This window comes from Leopardus geoffroyi, chromosome A1, assembly GCF_018350155.1.
Source record: "Leopardus geoffroyi isolate Oge1 chromosome A1, O.geoffroyi_Oge1_pat1.0, whole genome shotgun sequence".
NCBI classification, from domain to species: Eukaryota; Metazoa; Chordata; class Mammalia; order Carnivora; family Felidae; genus Leopardus; species Leopardus geoffroyi.
The window spans coordinates 196,422,722-196,445,342 of record NC_059326.1 but is presented as its reverse complement, the minus strand read 5'-3'; the positions used below and the strand labels follow the sequence as shown (position 1 = coordinate 196,445,342).

Sequence of the window (22,621 nt, the reverse complement as noted above, 5' to 3'; positions counted from 1 at the left end):
AAGCTCAGCCAGAGCGGTAGAACATCCCCCCCAGCCCCCAGGAGATGCAGGCCCAGGAAGCAGCATTGGCTGTGGCGGGTTCTGTAGTGAGGAGGACGCCGCAGTGAGGCTGGGGGTCCGGGTGCCCAGTGGTCAGCCCGGCTCCTTCACCTCCCGTCTCTCTTGCGGAGCCCACAGATGCCAGCATCATGTTCCCTGCACTTTACGCCCCGCCAGCCTCTGGAGTTTGAAAGGGCGCATGGCCCCGGAGCGCAGAATGCAACCGCCGGCACCCTTTCCGACAGTTATAGGCCATATCCTCCTAAGGAGCAGTTGCTCTATATGAAAAATGCCTCCACGAGAGAAAGTTCCGTGGGCTTCCTTGGTCATCTAGTCCTAGCGGCCACCGGTTCTCTCTTTACCTCCCACACTCACGTCTAGTGCATCGTTAATTACAATAGATTAATGATCAAAGGTGATGTTGGAGGTGTTTAAGACAGCCGTGCTGGCTGTATTATAGAAAATATATTGTCTGCCCAGCTGAGCTGTTCTCACCAGTGGGTAGACTGAGGGGCATCCAAGGCCCGGTCCTTGCTGGATATTATCCGGGCAAAATGTTCTGGGAAGAGAAGTGTTTTCCTCCTTAATGCTGGCACACCCCCTTTTGCATTTCTGGGAGGGGGGAGACACACAGCCCTCCTGACCCTTGCTTCCGGCCCTCTTGGTGGTCTCACCGAATCCCCCTTGCTTTAGTGTCAGGATCCCCAGATCAGACATCTGAACCCAGAGTGGCAAGAGCCAGGGCACCGTAGCCCCTTGCCTTTAACCCTTCACGGGGCCCCAGTCCTGGGCATTTCAATGGCTCCTTTCTCTGGCGCTCAATGAAACATTCTTCCGAGTAGATTATTGAAAGCAGAGCTCTGGGTCCACAATGGGCGCTCTGTGCTCACAGCCGCTGCCCAATCTGTTTGCCCAGCCCGAATGCGGCCTCGCCTTCAGCTCGTTCCCCGCCCTCCACCCACCGACCCCGGCCCCACCTGGAGGCCAGCTCAAAGGGAGGCCGTATGAAAGGACTTGTTCTCCACCTTCTCAGAAGTTCCCGCCGTGGCCTCTGCCAGCCCTGGGAGGAATTAGCTCAACGGGACCCAGGCCTGCCTCCAGCCCATCCATCCGGGGCTCTGCCCACTTTGATGTCCAGAGGCTTCCGTCCTCGCTGGTCAGCTGGTTTCTCTGTCTCTCCCTTTCTCACACACACACACACACACACACACACACACACCAGGTGGGACTTTCAGAGAAAGAGGTGAAGTCCCAGAGCATCAGACTGCCGGGGGGGTGGGGGGGGGGGGTGGGGACTGAAATCCAGATAAATGGTGGGGCTCCTAAAAGTGAGAGTGACAGGTTGCCCACCAGCACCCCTTCTTCCGGGTTCAGGGAAGGAAAAAGAGTGCAGGGGTTAAATGGCAGACCCCTGGAGCCAGGTGGCTGTGTTCCAGCCCAGCTCTGCCATTTGCTAGCTGTGTGACTTAGCTACCTGAGTCGACCTCTCAGTGCCCCAGTTTTCTTATTTGTAAAACGGGACTAATTATAGTAGCTACCTCATAAGGTTGTTGTAAGTATTACAACAGACAAGGCATGTGAAGCTCTTAGCACGGTGCCTGGTGCATAATAAGCTCTCTCGTGAAATGATAGCTGTTGTTATTATTGTTACTATATTTAGATTCTATTGTCATTATACTTAGAGTCTATTCCTACAAGTGCATAGAGCTTCAGGGACGAAAATCTGCATTCCCTTGATCAAGTCCTTTTTTTTCTTCCAAAATGTTCAATGGCGACCGACTGCCTGTAGTAAATGGCTCAAACTTCTTGGCTTGGCTCGCAGGGACAGAACCTTGACTCCCTCCTTCTTGATAATAGTCACTGGACACTCGGAAGGTAAATGGGTCCCCTCGCTACCCTCACTGTTGTCATTGTCCTCATCTGCTATATTTGGAGAACCTGGCTTTTAGCACAAATATAAGGAAACTCTGCCTGGGGGGGGGGGGGGGCGGGGGGGCGGGGGAAGACACTGAATCAATACCCAATTGAAACTTGGAAGTCATAATAATGCTATAATAGCTTGCATTTATTGAACATCCACTGTGTGCCAGTTACCATACATGACTGTGTTTATTATCTCACTTAATTCTCATGCAGGCCTATGATGCAGGTAAAATTATTACCCTCATCTACATCTTACAGATGGGGAAACTGAGAAGGAAAGAAAGGGTAAGTAATTTGCCCAAGGTCACACAGCTAGAAAGTGTCAGAGCCAAGATTTGAACATACGTCTGGGGTCTAACATCTGTTGCATTAAATACCCCACCATTCACTCTCCTGTTAGAGACACCTAACCTGTCCCTGGCGTCTTAACTTACAGTTTCCCCTGTGCTCTCAGTGGTTAGATGCCAACTCTCTCAGTGCATTGGGATGCCCTGGTGGTCCCCAGGGGCCCTGGGAGGCCACGCTCCGGGAGGTACCCTCACACCCTGACGTCCCGGATAGAACTCTACCCCTTGGCCACTTCTGGTTCTCAGGCCCGTTCCCTGCCCTTCGCATTCCCTCCCTGATGTCCCAGTGCCTGCTCTAGTAGCTTCGGGATGTCCCAAAGCCCTCTGAGGCAGAGGCTTCCCCTGGCTGGCTATTTTCTCTGAACCAGATGTCACCTGTCAGCTCTCCTCCCTATGAAACAAGAGCCAGTCTCCCAGGGCAGCAATCTTGCTGGGCTTTTCTTCTAAGGGACAGCTCAGCCCAGCCCCCGCTGCCTCCTGGCCCTGGCTAGACAGCTCAAAGCCAGGGATGCTCACTAATGACAGGGATGAGGCTTGCCTCTGTTCCTATGGCAACTGCTGCGCTCCACTTACTCAATCACTTTTTGAAGCTCCTGCTGGTGTGAAAGTTATTTTGCATAGACATGCTTAACTCTTATCCAGGAACTCTGCACTGGGCCTTTAGATCCTTCCAGATCGCTTATAAAGTTGATTTTCTCTCTCCTCCCTTTGTTGAAGTCCCTTTATCTTTCAAGCTCAGTTCAAATCCTACGTCTTCTAAGAGACCTTTCCAGGTCCCCTCCCCTCACCCCTCCCCAGGCGGAGTCAATCTCTTGCTCCCCACACTCCCCTGGGGCATGTTTATGGCTCTATTAGATCACAGTCTGCCTGTTTCACAGTTATTTATGTGTCTCCCTCTGAGCCCCTGGTGAGTGATCAGCCCATAGTAGGTGCTAAACAAACATTTGTTTGAATTTATTTGAATTTCCCTTTCAGGGTTTTAAAAAAATTACTATTATTAACAGTACAGACCATTACTAATAATCCCTATGCTTGTAAAATTATTTACAGTTTATATATAGCTTCATGCTTGAGGGCACTGCTTTAAACCCCAGCTCCACCCTTGCTAGCTATGTGACAGTGTACAAGCCTTATAACTGCTCTCAGCTTGCTTCTCATCAGTAAAACGGATTGTTGTAAATATTAAAATAAATGTGTCAAGAGTTTACTTAGCACAGGGCCAGATGCCTGCGATGGCTCAATAAATGTTAGTCATTATTATAACTCACAGCCTTGGTGGGACCTCACAAAAGCTCTAGAATGAGGAGAAGCACAGGGTTTCTGTCAGGGTCGTCTTTGTCCCCAAGGACAGGTGAAGAGGGCGAGGCTCAGAGCGGAGAAGTTTTGCCTACACTTCAGGCTTTAGTCGAGTGCTATGGTGGGCACCTGCTGTCGGCCGTGGAGCCACCTCCCCTTTCCTGGTGATGGAACCTGCATTTTCGTTTGCAGAACTACTCCTTCCTGCTGGTGGGTCAACTCCAGGGCAGGCTTGGGTAATCAGAACATCAGATGTCCCTGGCCACAGGGATTAGTTTGGGAATGGGCAAGGGACCCAAGTCTATCCAATGAGACTCACTTCTGAGATTTTTGTTTGAATTTCTGAGAACGAGATTGTCTCTTTTCTGCTGGACTGTAGGCCTAACTCCAGACTAACTCTAAGGGCTAACAGAGAGGAAAGCCAAGTGCAGAGGTGGAGACAGATTCATCATATTGTCAGTTGAGCAGAAGAATCCTAACGTTATAATTACCCCCGGGGACTTTGGCGATATGAATGGATACAGTTGTTCCGTCTCATGCCAAGTTGCATTGGTGTCTACCACCTGCAACTGAACAAGTACCAGCTCTTGTAATGTAAATCTACGGTCTCCTCCACGCAGAGGTCAAGGATCTGTCTATACCATTCATTCACACGACAAACACCTACTAGGGTGCCATCCACTTCCGTGGGGCTGAGACTACAGGGATGGACAAGACAAATCGCCCGGCCCTCTTGGAGTTGATGGTCCATTGTCATCCCATTTGATATATGAAGAGACTGAGGCTCAGAGAGGAGGACACCCCCAAGGTGTGTGTCCTTCAAGTGATTCAGGGTGCCATGGTCCAGAATGAGGCTGGGCAAAAGCTGAGGTAGGCGGCTGGGACTGGTCAGTCACTGGCAGGAAGGACTGGTTTAGGCAGTCATATGCTTCTGCTCATCACAAGTCAAAGATGGAAGAAGGTTCTGAACCAAAGCAAGAGGTTGGACACGGGGGCTGAGGCTTTAGGCCCCGAGGTCTAGGACTCCTGACAGGGGACATTTTCCTGGGGAAAGGGTGGCTCTGAGGTCTGATTTGGGGATTTTACTCCTAGCTTAATGGATAACCTCTCTTTGGGGGCTGTGTCCAGCATCAAGATTCTTCTAGGAGGAGGCTTCTTTTCCCAGGATCTTTCATTACACTTCTCAAAGGGAAAGGCCAACTTTCCAGCCCAAGCTGGGGCTAGTTTTTCTCCTCCATCTGATGACTCACCCCTGGGAGAGCCCAGTCTCTCCAGGGCTGGGCCCCCGGGGAGGTTGTGATGTCTAGAAGTTGGATTTGCTCTCAGCTTGCTTTGTTTGTCTCCGCTTCATCCGGATCTAGCACAGGCTCTGGCATATAATAGATGAACACGTCCTTCTTGAATGAATGTTTGTGGAGTTTTGTTTGTTTGTTTTCTGACTTGTGGAGGCTTTTACGATGGAGAGAGGCACTCATCCAGAGGCAAATCAACTGTGAAACCAGTCCCGTTTAAGCTTCAGGACCCTTTCCTGGCACAGGCCCCCCTCTAAGCCAGGGGAAAGGCCCTAGCAATGTGTTCACATGGTCATGTGTTTCTGTAAAAATTGCACAAGTCATTCTAACTGTAATCAGTTGAGATCATTCACTTTTTCCCCCTCTGACCTCCTTACTGCCAGATATTTCTTGTTGTCAGATGGCTTTAGAAGGGTCCGTGGCATTTTGGGGTTCTGGTTAAGGGGACTTTGAGTTGGCGATACATTTAGTTTGCATCTGGTGGCTGTCTAGGCTTTATGTATGGTTAAGTCAGCTGTCTCTGGATAGACATGTCTCGAAGGACCCGCCCGCTGTCTCCTGAGCCCACTCACCTGGCATAAAGACACAGAGGTGAAGGTTCAGAGCTGCATAGCCACATGAACACGTCTTCCAGTACCTGGCAACAGAACTGTGCGTGCTGGAAAGGAGGGATACTTTGAAATGTAGGAAGCTGGAAGCTAGACTGTAGATAGTTCTTCAAAATCCTCAAATGGTCAGGCCTCTACAGTTGTAAGCAGAAGACTTGGTGTTCAGAGATACTTATGCAAAATGGCAGTTATTTCCTGTCAGGAATATTCTTTGTAATACAGTGGGTACAATCGTACCCTAAATCTTTCTTGATGGATGGATGGAGGGATATCTTGTTGTTTATGGTTGAACTGTGTCCCTCTGAGAGAGTATGTTGTTATCCCACTCTCGGTATCTCAGAATGTGACCTTAGTTGGAAATAGGGTCTTTACAGAGGTAATCAAATGAAAACGAGGCCCTTAGAGTGGGGCCTAATCCAATATAACTGGTGTCCTTATAAATGGGGGGAAGTTTGGACACATAGACAGACACACAGAGAAATCCCATATAGAGATAAAGGCAGAAATCAGGGTGATGCTTCTATAAGCCAAAGAATCCCCAAGATTTCCGGCAAACTATCAGAAGCTATACGAGGGGCCCGGACCGGATTCTCTCTCATAGCCCCCGAAAGGAACCAACACCTTGATTTCAGACTTGTAGCCTCTGGAACTGGGAGACAATACATTTCCATTGTTTAACTCACCCAGCACGGAACTTGGTTATGGTAAACTTATGTGTGTGGGAGATAGAATTTGTCAGAAGACCTGCGTCTGTGGGCCATGAACCTGGAGCAATTCATCGATGTGTGAAGTCCCATGTTTCATGCACTCCAACTATCACGAATTAAAAAGAAAAATTTAGTTAACTGTGCAAGAAGGAAGAGTCAATTATCTTTCCATTTTCTTTCCAGGAGCATGTCTAAGATGGCACGGGTGGCCTGCCCCATCCTCCAAGGACTACACAGCTCCCGCCATCTGGCACTTTCTCTCATTGTCCCCAATTAGGACTTCCCTACCTCCACCCCCTGAGCCTTCATCTTGTTACCTGTGTGTGCTCCCCGGATCATATTTAGAAAACAACCAACTGGGCTCTGCTCCTGTGGGCCCAGATCCCAGATTTGAGATTCTAGAGAATTAAAGGGTAGAGTGGCCCGAGCCCTGTCTCTATAACCACCCTTCCTCATCACTTTCCATTCCTTCCCCCTGCCCAGAAAACCAAATCGGAGTTGTTTCCTCTCAGACCCTGAAAGAACATTGCCTTCACGGTTGGCCCCAGACGAGCTGTCTCAGTTACTCTGGAAAGGCCATCTAAACATTGGCGATTCTGCTGAGTTTTTCTTTCCACCTTTCCCCCCCTCCTTCCCCTGGCCTGGCCTCCAGCCTCTCTTCCATATTCCCTGCCCCACAGTGTCCTCAGGGGAACCTGGCCCTCTATTCCCACTACAACCCACCTCCCACCCACCCTTACCACCAGCCTCTTCTCTCTTATCAGATGACAAGCCACAGCTGTTTTCCTCAGGCATCTGTCTGAGGCTCTTGGCAGAGGGAACCAGAGGGCGGTTCGGCTGCAGGTTCCAGGCAGGGATTTGGTGTCTCACAATGTGGAGGGTTCCATCTAGAGTACCCTCAAACCCAACTGGACATTGCTGGTGGGACTGTAAAATGCCAGTGAGACCCGGCAATTAATCCCACACCTAACTATATACCCCAAGGAAGTGAAAACAAGGACTTAAACACATACTTGTACACAAATATTCATACAGCACGACTCACAATAGCCAAAAAGTGGAAACCACCCAAATGTGTTTCGGTGGGTGAATGGATAAACGAATTGTGGTAAATACACGCAGTGGAATATTACTCGACCATAAAAAAAGGAATGGAGTACTGATACATGCTACAGTGTGGATGAGCTCAGTGAAAGAAGCCAGACACAAAAGTTCACATATTGTATGATTCCATCTACTTGAAATACCTGGGTTAGGCAAGTCCATAGAACGCGGATTGGTGGTTGCCAAAAGAGTTGGAAAGAGGGGCGCCTGGGTGGCGCAGTCGGTTAAGCGTCCGACTTCAGCCAGGTCACAATCTCGTGGTCCGTGAGTTCGAGCCCCGCGTCGGGCTCTGGGCTAATGGCTCAGAGCCTGGAGCCTGTTTCCGATTCTGTGTCTCCCTCTCTCTCTGCCCCTCCCCCGTTCATGCTCTGTCTCTCTCTGTCCCAAAAAATAAATAAACGTTGAAAAAAAAAAAAAAAAGAGTTGGAAAGAGGAAATGGCAGAGCAGCTGCTTAATTGGTAGGAGGCTTCCTTTGGAGGTGATGAAAAGGTTCTCGAACCAAACAGAGGTGGTGGTTGTACAACGCTGAATTGAATTGAATTGTTCACTCGCTTTTAGAAAGTTAATTTTAGGCTATATTCAATTCACTGCAACTTAAAAGCCCCAGAGAAGTGCTCTAGTTGGTCTACCTTGGGTCAAGTGACCACCCTGGCCGATCATTGAGGATTGGGGGGTGAGATCTACAAAGATGGCAGGCCTCCTTGGAGTCACATGGTTGCAGTTGGGGGAAGTTACATTTCCTGAAGAGGTGGGAGACCAAGTGCTCTTCTGAGAAAATGAAACTTTAATAAATAAGAGAATCACCAAACGTCAGGGCTAAAAGGGTTATCTAGAACTGCACCATCCCTTTGGTGCCTACTAGTTAAGAATGGCTGTTTAGATTTAAATTGATTCCATTTCTAAATGGCTCTAGCACCTTCCAAGAGCTAGTGGCTACCATATTGGACAACAAAGAGGTAGAACTCGTCCATCATTGCAGAAAGCTCCATTGGAGAGCACTAATGTAGAGATTGTAGAGTCCAACCCTTCATTTTGCAGGTGAGGGAAATGAGGCCTGGAGAGAGGAGGGGACTTAGATACATAGACACAGCGATTTAGGGCCATCTCCAGAACCAACACCCAGGCTTCTCTACTCCTTTTCTGACGATGTGCTGCCTCTATGTTGGCACTCAGTGTAGGGTGCTGTCTCTCCTCCGGGGGGCTCTCCGTTTCTTGGGAGAGGAGGTAACACCCACAAGACGGGGCAACCCCTCCGATTCCGATCAAGGACGGCATTGAGAGTCTGCGGTGGGCCAGGCACCGGGTCACACCGGGAAAAGCAGTGTGTGCCACAGAGGAGACGATTGGCAAAAGGCCACAGGGGAGGTGGAGAAGGAGTTTTAAATTAGAAAGAAGCTCTAATGTCTTTCTGTTTATAAAAGCAACATGCTCGTCGCATGCAATTTAGAAAGCCTTGAAAAATATTAAGGAAAAATAAATATCACCATCATCTTCATGACTCAGAGATTGTCATGGTTAACATTTTTATATATATCCTTCTAGGCCTTTTTTTTTCCTATGCATTTCCAATTATAGACACGTATATATGGATCAAAATGCATTTTATGCACTTTATTCTGCCTCCTGCTTTTTTCGCTTAATATATTTTGTACATTTTTAATGCAATCACATGTAGATTCATGACATTGTTTTAACATCTGTGAGAGATGAGTTTTGAATGGAAGGTTCTGCAAGGCTCCTCGGTGAAGCCGCGATGGACCAGGCCCTTGAAGGACCAGGAGGCAGACGGTGGCCAGGACATCCTCAGCGGGGGGAGCAGTGTGGATAAAAGTCGAGTTGGTGACGGCCCACTCTGCCCACTAGAAGCTGGCTGTCGACAGATGAGGGGGTTGAGGCCCAGCGTCGGGGAGGTAATTCTACCAAGTCCACATGTGAGGTGGTGTTAAGGGTGAGACTTGAGCCCAGGACCCCAGCCCTTCCCCAGGGCATCGGCCTCCACAAATTCCAGCCTAGAGCCCGCCCGTGGGCACTTGAGGTTCTCGTTCACTTTCATTGTCTTAACTGCAGATGACATCCCATCATGGACCATGCGGGGCCTCTGCTCCATGCACCCACAGGGAAATCGAGGCCCACCAAGGAAGAGCTATCTGGGTCACTGAGCTAGAGGATAACATTCGCTCTCGTGGACAGAGCCCTCACGCGTGTCAGGCCACGAGCTGGGGGGCTGGCTGCCACTCCACCTGGGGACTCTCTCCTCCCTTCCCGAGGGAGGGCTGTGCCTGCACCGCCCTGAGTCACAGCCGGCCTGCCTGCCTGCTGTGAGTCAGCAGCATTCCTGGGGGCTGAGAGCGTCGCAGCGGAAACACAGGCCCTGCCTTGTACCCCGGTGAGCCTGGCACATTCTCCAGTGAGGGAGACTAGACGTGAGAGAGTCAGCCAGATGAGTGGCCTCAGGTCATGGCCTGACAGCCTGGGAGCTGACCTGTAGGGGCCTCAGGGGTTCGGATGACTCAGAGAAACCCCAGCTGCCTCCTACTGCCTGGGAGCTGGATGTTGACCCTACGTGCTCTCTCTGAAGGAACCTGGGACGGACGGCACCAGCAGCTGCCCTGGCTGGGACAGGCTACGGGGAGGCAGGGAGAAGGTTCTCTCTCCAGCCGGATTTGGGCAACTCATTTCCCACCTCTGTGTGCAGGGGAGGATGTTAAGAGCACAGGCTTTGCCATGAGGCAAACTTGGGTTGAGATTGGGGCCCCGCACCCTGCGGCACATGTGTCCGTGGCCCGTTACTTAAGCCCACAGGGCCACAGCAGGACCCAGTGAGATAATGTAAGCGATGCACATAGCACAGTGCAGGACACAGAGACAATGCTTACGAATTGGTAGCTATTGAGAGACAAACCATAAGAGACTCTTAAGCACAGAGAACAAACTGAAGGTTGCTGGAGGGGTGCTGGGTGGGGAAATTAGCTAAATGAGTGATGGGCATTAAGGAGGGCACTTGTTGGGAGGAGCACTGGGTGTTATGTGTAAGTGATGCATCACTAACTTCTACTCCTGAAATCATTAGTACACTATATGTTAGCTAACTTGTATTTAAAAAAAAAAAAAAAGAAAAGAAAAGAATTGGTAGCTATTATTAAGATAGTAAATATCATCCAGGGTCTTTTCTGGCACTCCCCTTTTATGCATTCACCCATTCACTCATTCATTCATTTAACCGGTATTTACTGAGTGCCTCCCAGGCAGGGACAGAGCTTGGAACGGGGCCTTCCGGGAACTGGAGGTCACTCAATAGCTCATGTTCATGGGTAAGGCCTTGGCTGAGCCAAGAAAATACAGATGTTGACAGTCACAGTCTCTGCATCATGGAACGTACATTCCAGTGGAGACAAGCGAGACCATAAAAAGCTAAATGGCCAATAAGAAAGAAAATTACAGATACATGGTCGAGGGTGACGGGATGGGCCACTTGGATGGAGGGGCCAGGCAGCCTCTCTAAGGGGGTGATGTTTACGCTGAGACGTGAGGGAGGAGCTGAGAAGAAGCCAGCCTTGTGAGGAGGCAGGAGGAGGGCCTCTATGCCAGGGTGAGGACCGGGGCAAGGACCAGTGCCAGGAGAAGGTCTGCTAGGGAAGGCAGAGCGAGGAGTTGCACGGGCTGTGCAGAGAAGGGGAGTGGCTTGAGGTGAGGACAGGAAGCGTCAGGGTCTTTGAAGTCAGGTGCAAACAGGTTGCCTTTCTAAATGCGGTTCCATGCCTCCGTAGGCTGGAGTTCCAGGCCACGACCCCGCAATGCCTGACTCAGATCTGAGCTGGCGAGAGCTTGGCCACTTTCCCAAGGGGCATCCTGTGTCCTGTTCGGGCTGCTGTGACTCTCAGCCTTCCCAGCAGCAGGGCCCTTGGAGGTGAGCCCCCCCTCAAGCAGGGAGACCAGAGCAAAGCCACTGGGAGGCTATTTCTGGTGGAGGGTCGGCCCTCCAGCTGCGTTCCAGGAGGAATGCTGCCGGAATAGTTGTTCCTGGGGAGTGCAGAGTTCACCCCTACCCCAGATACAAGGAGCCTTTTCTCACCCAGGCCCCTGGGGGTGAGGCCTTCCGGGGCTGGAGGTCACCCGACTTCCGCTGTTTACAGGAAAGACCTTTGCTGAGCAGAGAAAACACAGCTGTCAGCCAGAGGCCCAGCATAATACCTGAAGGGAAGGACCTGGACAGGGGAGGGGAGGGAACCACCAGGCTCGCTGCGTCCTCTCCCTGCCTCCCTAAGTTCAGTCACCCTGGCATCCAAGGACCTGCATCTTCCTTGACCATGCTAAACAGGAATGACAGCTTCCCATACCATAGATCATCCCCTGAACCCACTTCAGAGACAGGGACACTGAGGCCAGTGAGGGGAGAAGGCCACCCAGCTAGATAATAATAACTGCTGACATTGAGAACTTGTTATGGGTCAGGCAGTATGGTAAGAGCTTGACCAACATTTCACGACAATCCTGCGATGTGGTCACCCATGTTAGTGCCATTTTCCAGATAGGGAAACTATGAGGCTTAGAGAGGTTCCCTTACATGCCCGAGGTCAAGGAACTACTAAGTGGAAGAATCCAGATTTGAACCAAAGCCTTCTGACTCAAAAGTTCACTCTAGTATTTTTTGTTGTGTTTGTTAAAAAATTTTTTTAAACGTTTATTTATTTTTGAGAGAGAGAGAGAGAGACAAAGCGTAAGTGGGGGAGGGACAGAGAGAAGGAGATACAGAATCTGAAGCAGTCTCCAGGCTCCGAGCTGTCAGCACAGAGCCCAATTGGGGGCCTCGAACCCACTAACTGCGAGATCATGACCTGAGCCGAAGTCAGACACCCAACCGAGTGAGCCACCCAGGCGCCCGCCCCTGTTGTGTTTTATTTAAATTAATTTTTTTCTCAAAGGAAACTTCTTATTACTGCTACTAATGGAAAATGCATGTTGGACAAAGGCAAAAATGCATGCCACAAAAGCCAAATAATATTAGTACATTCTAACTGAAGTCTGAAAATGCTGTTGTTGTTCACACACCAGAACCCGAGAGGTGTTCACAGTTGATGAGAGAGATCAACACAGGTTGGAAAAGGGGTTGGTGAAACGCTGGTGCTGAAGGGGGCTTTCTCCTTGAAAGAATCTCAAAGCTAAAAGGAGATGGTGTGATGGTGTGCGTACCTTGTCCGTTAGTGCACCTTAGCTCTGTGGTTCTCATTAGTGCTGTCCACCGAGCACTCCTGGGTTTGTGCCTCCCGGCCTGGGGAAGGATGACACCACCTGGTCCCTTTGTGGTGGTAGGACCACATGACCAGTGCCGGTTCTGAATTGCACCATGTTATGAGCTGGAGCATGTCACTGCTGGGGGGGAGGCCCTCCAACACCCTCTTTTCCAGAGTGAGGGTCCCTGAGTGAGAAGGAGACATAGTGAATATATCACAGGAGTGAGAATTAAGCCTGGATGTTACAAGCCATTAAGACTTTCAGGTGCTGATTTATGGCAGCGTAATCTAAGTATTCTGACTAATATGGCATACCATCCAGAATCATGCTGAAGACGCAGGCCCCTTCCCAGAGCCCACAGCCTGATCTACTGTCCCGTGCGGACACTGGCCAAGTCCAAGCCTTCATGTTCCTGTAGAAGCCATGGCTCCTTCCCTGAGTTCACTGCCTTGGAAAACTATTTCCCCAAAGTGCCCTTGACTCTTCTGCTCCTGGGGCTTAGCTTATGCATCTCTCTCTGGCAGGGATGATAAACGCCTCCATGTTTGCCAAAACCGGCATCATGGTAGAGATATACCGCCTGCGTTTGGATCTGGGCTCTGCTTATTACTAGCTGTGTGGTCCTAGATTCGTCACTTCACCTCTCTAGAATGGACTGAAAGGAGTATTAAAGTACTCAAGTGGAGATGGCAATAGTATGGTACTACTCTCAGAGCCATTGGGAGGATTCAGTGTGTGACTATCTGTAAAGCAATAGAACAGTGCCCGGCACATAGTTAGATATTTACAAGCATTAAACTATCAGCATGATCCTTGCTTACTGAAATCCTGCCTTGGCCTTGCTTCTGGCCTGTGCATTGAAGATCAGGGACCCTTCCCCTTATTTTGAGGGTCACTTTGCATACTAGGTAGAAAGATGAGACATCAAGTATATTAGTTTGCCAGGGCTCCCGTAACAAAGTACCCCAAACTGGCTGGGTTAAAACAGCAGAAATGTATTCTCTCACAGTTCTGGAGGCTAGATCTCTAAAATCAGGTGTCAGCAGGGTCATGCTCCCTCTGAGATGCCGGGCAGAATCCTGCCTTGTCTCTTCCTAGCTTCTGGTGGTGGCCGTCGATCCTTGCCTTGACATTCCTTGGCTTGCCCCCAATTTCTGCCTCTGTCACGTCTTGGGGTCTTCTCCTTGAGTGTCCATATCTTCGCATGGCATTCTTCCCTTCTAATAAGGACAAAGTCGTATTGGATTAGTGCCCCATTCCCATCCAGGAAGACTTCAGCTACAAGACTCTATTTCCAAATAAGGTCACATTCACAGGTGCTGGTGTCAGGACGGCAACAAAGTATCTTTCCGGGGGAACAGAGTTCCACCCGCAATGCCAGGAGGCAGACCGCATGGCCTTTGGGCCTCTGGTTTTCCCTTGAGGGTGGAAGAAACTGAGAGGCACAAGGTTGAGCAGGAACTCTGGTCCTGGTACTGGGACACCTGGGCTCTGCCATCAGCCAAGGCGACCTCGGGCACTCCCCTTTTCTATGCCATGTTATCCTTCATGGTTAGATGGAGAAAAGGACGCCCCCACCCCCAACCAGGTTCTTATGAGACCCAAACGAGGCAGGGGGTGGGAAGGGCCTCTGCAGCCTGGAACCCCAGGCACAGATGCGGAGACTGGCCCTCAGCCTTTGACCTCTCTCTCATCGTCTCACATGAGCTGTTCAGCATTCCTGAAATGGTAGTTTTTCCAACAACATTGCCAATTAAGCAGGCTGGGCCCTCAACCCCTCCCCCTCCAGTCCCAGAGTTCTCTCGTGAACTTTTCCTTTCTCCTGGTTTCCTTAGCTCAGTTACTTGGCTCTGAAACTTTTCCTGCCTTCTCTCTCACGTGGGGAGAAGGTTGCTACCACATGTGGTTGTCGCGAAGATTAAATTTGGAGGCAATGCAGTTAAGTCAGCACAGTGCCTGACACACGGCAAACTTGAATGAGCATCCATTAATGTTGATTTGCTCATCACCACAAGGAAACAGCCTTGGCAACATAGAGACGCAAAATGCATTGCGGCCATCGCGTCTCCCTTTAGCTGGTGGGCCTCTGTTGATGCCTTCCTCCTGCAGGCTCGGATTCATTGGGCCCCTCTTGAGCGCCGTGCCAGGCTTCAGAAAGGACGGGCCCGGTTTGTTGGGAGACCGCACTGGTTCTGCTCACTGTGTGGCCTGGGAATGGCCCCTCTCTCTCTCAGGCCCTCAGTCTCCTCATGTGCATAATGAGAGTATTAACCTGGGCAATCTCTGGGAGGCCCCAAGGAGCTCTCTGTGGGTCACGTGACTGTAGCCTGCTGGGGTCCCGTAGGGACTTCTGGCCCCCGACCTGGAGGGGCTGAGGGAAGGTGCAGTGGCGGGAACTCAGATAAAGGCCAGGACTCCTGGTCCTGCCCCCTGTGTGGGCAAATCCTTTCCCTCTCTGAGGCTCTTTCCTCCATCCCAAAAAAGGCTGGGCAGGATGAAAGCCCTTGCAGTCTGCTTTTCCACAGTTCGACAGCCAGCCCCGCTTTGGAACCTGTCGGGGTCGTCTTCACCTGGCTTTAATGCCCACCCGAGAATACAAGCCCTATACCAACAGGGACCTTCTCTGTCTTGTTCAACACAGCACTCCAGGGCCTAACATAGGACTGGGTGCATAGCAGGTGCTTGATGTACTGTGGAAGGAAGAGAGGGAAAGAGAGAAGGAAAGGAAGGAGGGAAGGCTGGAACAAAGGAAGGAAAAAAGGAAACATTACCTACATCTATGAATTTAGCCAAGATCACCTAAAATGCCTTTTCTTTTCTCACCATTGCTGTTGCTAAGTGATGTCTTTTTGTATTTATCTACTCAACCAATATTTATTGCCAGCTGGCTCTGCCCCAGGCATGGAGCTGAGCCCAGGGGATATGGAGGCCATCTCCTCTGGGTCTTACATTCTCCAAGGAAGAGACAGTTAACATTTTACCCAAACAAGAAACTAGGCTTACGGTCAGTGCAGTGAAGGAGAACAGGGGCACTAAATGACACTGGAAAGGGTCACAGGCTGAGAGCCAGGGAGGAGTTAGGGAAGGCTTCTCTGAGGAAGAGACACGGGGCCCAAGTGGTCAGTCAGGGGAGGGGGAGGGGGGCTGGCTCCCTGGTGTGGACCGTGGCAGCCCCCGGGGCCTGGCCTGCTTTCCCAGGAACCCTTGCTCCCTAGCTGCCCAGTAAGACACCCTCTTCCAACCAAGCCGGGACCTCTCTCCTGTCTCTACAGCCTGGGATAACAGATCCTTGCTCTCGGAGCTGTCCCTGCCTTGCCGTGGGCTCCACTGCCTGACCTCTCCACAGGGCAGTCCCTCCCCGCCTCTCTTTGACGCATGCTGAGGACAGGCCCTGAACACATTCCCCAACCTCTGCCCTGCTGCAGCTTACAGACCACCTCCCTCCCCTCCTGCCTTACCCCTGTGTCTCCCCTCTGACTCCCCTTCCCCTGTGGCTGGGGCACAACCCCTGAGGGTTTCCCCCCTGAGTCAGGGCCTGGCTGACCCCCAGGTGGTGTTGGAGGACGTCCCAGGAGGCCACCGTCTAGGCAGCCTCCATTTAACAACAACAACAATGACGACAACAGTCATAGCAGCAACAATAACAACAAACACAACAATAATAGTAACAACAACAATAAAGTGCATCCCTCCGGCACTTGTCTTAGTAGGTGGTTGAGCAGGGCCTTTGAGACAGGGCAGTGACACAAAGCCCTCTGTGTCTTTCAGAAGAGCAGGGCCTGTCCGCTCCCCGCCCCCAAGTCAAGGCAGGACTTGCTGGGGCCAGCGGGGCAGAGGGGGGGTGGAGGGGGCAGCTAAGGGCCTGCTCCTTTTCCAGGGAATCCACTGTGCTCCCCTCCTGAGGGAGTCGGGGGTAGGGTTAGGAAGTAATCAGAATCATGGATCTTTTCAAATATGGGCAAAACCTTGGAGACGAGAGTTAGATAGCTATCTTGCCCTCTAGACATTTCCATAAACAATAGTGATTTCAACAGCTATCATTTGTCTAGTGCTTACCATCCAGCGTCAGGCACTGCTCTAAACAAAGACACGTGCATTGATGGCTTGATCCTCACAAAAACTGTTATCCCCATTCTACAGATGAGGAAACTGAGGCCGGGAGAGTTACATCCCTGCAGCTACTAAGGGGATGTCCTGCCATGGAAGCCAGGAGGCTCCGAAGTCAAGCTCTTAAGCTCAGCTGATGAAACGTTTCACAGTCGCTAACACGGCCCTGCACACAGAATCACCCAGGCTCACCCCCGACCCCAACTTGGAACACACAAGGGCCAAGGGGCCTGTCATCACAGTCCACATACACCCCCAGCCCGTGTCCTCCAGACCAGGGGCCATTTTCACGGTGATGGGTCTGGATGCCTTTTAGAAGAAAAATACAATTTTCTTTTCCACTCAACAAGCCCGTGTTTCTCTCCCCTACCCCCAGCCCCAGTGTTTATTTCAGCAAGGAAATGGCCTTTGAAGTCCTCACTTCTTGAAAGCTGAGAGGGAAGGGAGGCACTGCAAACATTTCAAAGCATGTCCACATTTTGGTTGGAACGTGGAATTTTTTTAAGGATTAATAACAGTTTTTGGAATCCACTGACCCTGCTGCTTTTTCAAGGCGAAAAAAATAACCCCTTGAATATCATAGCTGTCAGGGTCTGGCAGGGAGTGGGGGGAACCCTGCGAGGGCAGGGAGCAATGCCAAGGGTCTCCTTAAGCAGAACCAGGCAGAGTCTGATGAGGAACAGCCCGAAGTGTGGTCCAAGGGGGAGATTTCACTGTAGCAAAGTGAGAGTAAGAACAATCTAGTTGTTACCAAAGCTCCATTCACTCAGTTTAAAGAATTGTCTTTTGCTCAGGGGTTGTGGTTTGTTTGATGTCAAAAAGTACTCCCTGGGGCGCCTGGGTGGCTCAGTCAGTTAAGCATCCAACTCTTGATCTCAGCTCAGTTCGTGATCTCACAGTTTGTGAGATCAAGCCCCGCATCGGGCTCCATGCTGACAGCACAGATCCTACTTGGGATTCTCTCGCTCTCACTCTCTCTCTGTCCCTCCCCTGCTTATACTCTCTCTCTTTCTCAAAATAAATAAACAAACTTAAAAAAAATGTGGGGGCACCTGGGTGGCTCAGTCAGTTAAGCGTCTGACTTCAGCTCAGGTCATGATGTCACCTCTCATGAGTTGGAGTCCCATGTTGAGCTTTGTGCTGACAGCTCGGAGTCTGGAGCCTGCTTCAGATTCTGTGTCTCCCAGTCTTTCTTTCCCTCCCATGCTCATGCTATGTCTGTCTCTCTCTATGTCTCTCTCTCTCTCAAAAATAAATAAACATTTAAAAAAATATACTCCCTTTAAGGAAATCATCACTATATTAAACAATAGCCTTTTAAAAGTGTCTTTAGCAAAAGAAATAGTTGCCAACCCTACTTTTGGTCTCCCAGTTTTTAATTTTTAAATCTTTTTGGAATGCGTCTGGTCTATGAAATACCAGGGCTGAGAGTACAGTTGGGGAGAAAGAAATCGCTGAACCTAAGCTCTCATAATCCAAAGTAGAAACTGGGGCCTCGTAAGACTCCACCAAAGTGCTGTAAGGTTCAGGGAAGGTCTCTCCAGATGCAGATCCTGGAAAAGCCTTCTTGGAGGAAGGGGCACTAGCTTAGACCAGGAAGAGCAGGGACCACCGGCCACCCAGGGCCAAGGCAGAGCTCCAGGGAGAGGGAAGGAAATGAACAAAACCACAGAGGAAGAAGCAGAATGGCCCTAGGGGGCACCTGCTTGCCCACAGCTCCCTCAAGCTGATCTCATGCACTTCTCATGACAACCCTGCAAGGAACATACTCCAGTTATCGCCGTCTGACGCCCTAGGAAACAAAGTCATGGGCAGGGACACACAGCGAGTGGAGGCAGAGCTGGGTGCTCACCCAGACCACCCTGGCACGACCAGCTACAGAGTTTGCAAGCCCAGTGCACAGTGAACATGTTGGGCCCTGAGTTCAAACATTATTAAGAATTTCAATGGGGTGCCTGGGTGGCTCAGTCAGTTAAGGGTCCGATTTCGGCTCAGGTCATGATCTCGCGGTCCGTGGGTTCGAGCCCCGCATCGGGCTCTGTGCTGACAGCTCGGAGCCTGGAGCCTGTTTCAGATTCTATGTCTCCCTCTCTCTGACCCTCCCCCGTTCATTCTCTGTCTCAAAAATAAATTTAAAAAATGAAAAAAAAAAAAAAAGAATTTCAATGGGGCATCTGGGTGGCTCAGTCAGTTAAGGGTCCGATTTCGGCTCAGGTCATGATCTCGTGGTTCGCGGGTTCGAGCCTTGCAGCGGGCTCTCTGCTGACAGCTCAGGGCCTGGAGCCTGCTTCAGACTCTGTCTCCCTCTCTCTCTGCCCCTCCCCCACTCACACTTTGTCATTCTCCTTCTCAAAAATAAACATTAAAAAAAAAAAATGTCAAAATGGTGACAGCAGAACATTCAGCCAAGCCCAGGGCCCTCCTAAGTGCAGGGCCCAGTGTGACTGCATGGGTCACACACCCAGGACATGAGCCCTGCCACCTGTCCCAGAAGTCCAGCTCTTTATACGCTGCTGGCTGATGGAAGTGTTAAGTGAAACAGAACCAAAATCTGCAATATACCACATTGTTCCTCGACAGCTATGTTTGAGGGTTTCGGACCACAGGTGAATCTTCTCTACGCTTCTATATAACTTACTTTTTAATACAAATATGAATTTCTTTAAAAGAGAAATGAAGACGGTGCCTTGACTTTTCATTTTGGTGGTTCTTCCTACAGAACAGGAAGAATTACCGAGTTTCCTGGCCACTCTCTGCGCTTCCCTTTCAGCATCACTCCGCTCCTCATTGTCTGTCATTCCCTCTGACTGCAGACCCCTAGCCACCCCCTGTCAGGGCCCCAGCCTGGCCCCGGCCTGTGGATGACTGTCAGGACCGGAGTGTGCTGTGATAAACCAGAGCACGTGCACCAATGGAGAGACCACCGCCTGGGAGAGAAGGTAGGTCAACTTCCTGCTCTGCCACGAATGTACTGTGTGACCTTAGGCAAGCCCCTTTCCCTCTCTGGGCCTGATGTCATAGTAAAGCCCTTTCATACAGAGCGGCCTGCAGCTCAATCACTGCAATGGTCAAGGAGGCAAGGCCACCCCACCCTTTCTTGAATGCCCTCCATCTCCAGAGAGCATAGCGGTTGTGAAGCAGGACAGCCTCGGGAAGAGGCAGTGTGGTATACTGGGCAGCACGCTGGGCCCGCCATCGGGAATTGTAAGTTGGAGATTCTCGCGGTGGGTACTATCTGGCCCTCTTGGGACCTCTGTCCTCTCTGTTCCAAACTCTCCATGGCTTCCAACTGTACCCAGAATAAACCCCAAACTCCTTACCATGGCCCTATGTGACCCATCTTGCCAGCCTCATCTGCTTGCATCTCTGCCTCTTGTTCAGAGGCCAGGCTAGCCACCCCCACCCCCCATGCTAGCCTCCTGCCTTCCCTCCAAGCTCATTCGCCCTCAGGACCTTTGCACTGGCTGTTCCCTCTGCCTCGAACTCTCTTCCCCAGACCTTCCCGTAGCCGTCTCCTTCTTGCGTTTGGAGCCCCAGCAGCAATGTCAATCCTCAGAGAGGTTTCCCCAACCCTGAGAACCATCCAGCGAGCCCACGTCTGCGTCTTCACTGTCCTCCCAACTGTCTGAACATTTCTTGTTTGTGTGCTTTATTGTCTGTGTGTCTCCCCTTTCCCTGTCTGTGATAATCAGCAATCAGGCCAGCTGGGACCTTCTGTCTGGTTCCCTACAGTGGCCTCAATGCTTCCATTTGAAGAAAGAGTGGAGGACTGACTAGCAGGGACTTCAATTTGCCTATCAATGCAGTGGGAGGGTGGGTGTTGCTCAGCTCTGGTCACAGATGCCTTTTCAAATATAACACAATTTAGGGATCCTTTCCCTGAGAAAGCACCTACACACAACATTTTGCATCAGGTTTGGAGAGGGTGTCCCCAGCCCCTTTGAGGCCTACCCCAGAGACTCCCTGATCTTGCTCTGAGGTTTTCTGATTTGGGAACAGAAAACAATGAAGATCAAATGGCTGTTCCTTTGGTCGCAAAAGGTGCTCAGAATTCAGCACTCCCCTTTCATGCACTTTGCATTTCCTCATTTGGAGGCAAGGGGGCCCCTTGGTGCGCCCCCTCACTGCTGTCCCTAACGCAGCAGACCCCTCATAGTCTGGGCTCATTATTCTCACTCCTTGGTTGGCCACCCTGCTTCCTTCTGGCCCTCTCCCCTTCTCTTCCTGCCTCTGGGATCTTAAGACAGCAAACTCAGGCCCCCTGGAGAAGTGGTCTCCCTTAACACCAACATAGTCCCCGTCTACAAAACCTTTCAACTTCATAAACTCGTAACTGCAGAAATCTGTCCAAACATTCCGGGGCAGTTGTAACTATTGGTGTTGGCTTGCGGACCTGAGCCCAGCCGCCAGGGCTTTAATGAGGAAATACTTAACAGTCCCAGCCCAAGGTAACGGCCAGGGAGGGCGGGGAGCCCACTGACGGGCACCAAGGAGCCATGAGCTGGCCTCCACCGCAGAGTGGATAAGACGGGCTATGGAGCATTTTTCTCAGAAAAAAGTGAAATTGACTTAATCCTTTCGCCCTTTGCGGGTGTGGGCGGAAGAGGCTGAAGATGGGTCAGGACAGCTGTCAAAAGCAAGAGCTTGGCCAGGGCTGAACTTTTGAGTTCACCGCTCTCAAGCCCTGTAGCCAGACAGATGAAAAAGGCGCTTTCTCCCTCCCAGGCTCGGGCGTGCTGGCTTTTCCATGATTAATGCGGAGAGAATGGCTTCGATGCTTCGCAGGGCCCGGCCGGCCGGGAGGAGAAGTGGCCCTTTCCCCCTCCTCCTCAGGCGCCTGTCTGGAGGACGGTGGGCCAGGAAGGGTCAGCCGTGTTGGTGGGGTCAGTGGCAAGGTTGCCTGAAATTTGCACAGGAATCCACATCACTGAACTCCCAGGGCCCCTGGCTCCCTCAGGAAGCTGCTGCCACCCCAGCCGGGCAACTACAGAGAAGCAACCGCCCCCCGTGGTATTTCCCCTCCCACAAGCCACATGAAACAGCTCTTGGGGGAGACGGAGAGAGAGCACACTTCAGAAGTGGGTGTGAAAATTTGAGCCTGGTGGATGAGGTGCTCTCCACAAGAAGGGGGCAGCTCTGTGGCCTTGGAGGCTAGTCCAGAGGAGTTCCCTCAGGTCTGGTCTTTGGGAGAAAGGGCACATTGGCTCTGTGGTGGGGGCAAACCGCTGCCCCGCCGCACCCCTGCCAGAGGTCCCCTCTCCCTACAGAGTACGAACAGGGCCACACTCTGCATCCATGGCTAGTGGACAATTCTAAAAGTCGGGTACCTGGAGGTACCGAGTCAGAGTAGCGTACCTGACTACCCCACATGGCCCAGCCTGTCACCATACCCTGGGGCTTTGATTTTTCAGGGCGGTTGGCCCTGGGCCAAGGGAATCCTATAAATTCCAGGTACATGCAGAAATAAAGGTCATGCTTCTAGGAGCCAAGGGATAGGGTCTTTCCCAAGAGAGGGATGGATTTCTTCTCCCTTCATTACATCAACAGCCCGTAAGACCTTGCCTTACCTAGTGTCCTGTACCCCACTGACATTCTCCAAGACACCCCCGGGATGGAGCCTTATTCTCCTGACAGATAAGACCCTGGGAACTATGCTTGAAGCCCCGGGGGTTAGGAAAAGCACTGGTTAATTTCCTGACTGCTAGATGAAAGAAGAAACTGAGGCTCCAGAAAAAAAGCTGAACTCGAATCACAAAGTGGATTTTCCCTTGGAGGTCGAGGGAATCAGCAACAGGCTGATGTTGCAGGTGGGACCCCTCCAGCTCAGAGAAGGGAGAAGACTAAATGTGCCTCCCGACTCCCCCAGTCCCAACACACATGCCACAACACTGCATGATTCCCCCTGCCCAGGCCCCCTGAGCACGGCCTCCCCTTCTCTTCCTCTGCTCCCGTCTCTGGAGAGGGC

The 22,621-nt window shown here is 51.1% G+C and overlaps 1 long non-coding RNA gene across 1 annotated transcript; it reads left to right on the top strand.

The window, feature by feature from the left end:
• Positions 1–1,683: 1,683 nt before the first annotated feature.
• LOC123576357 lies at positions 1,684–22,169 on the top strand. Its single transcript, XR_006701333.1, has 4 exons — positions 1,684–1,914; positions 2,176–2,247; positions 19,470–19,595; positions 21,382–22,169. It is a non-coding gene; the product is annotated as an uncharacterized LOC123576357 (long non-coding RNA).
• The last annotated feature ends 452 nt before the right edge of the window (positions 22,170–22,621 follow it).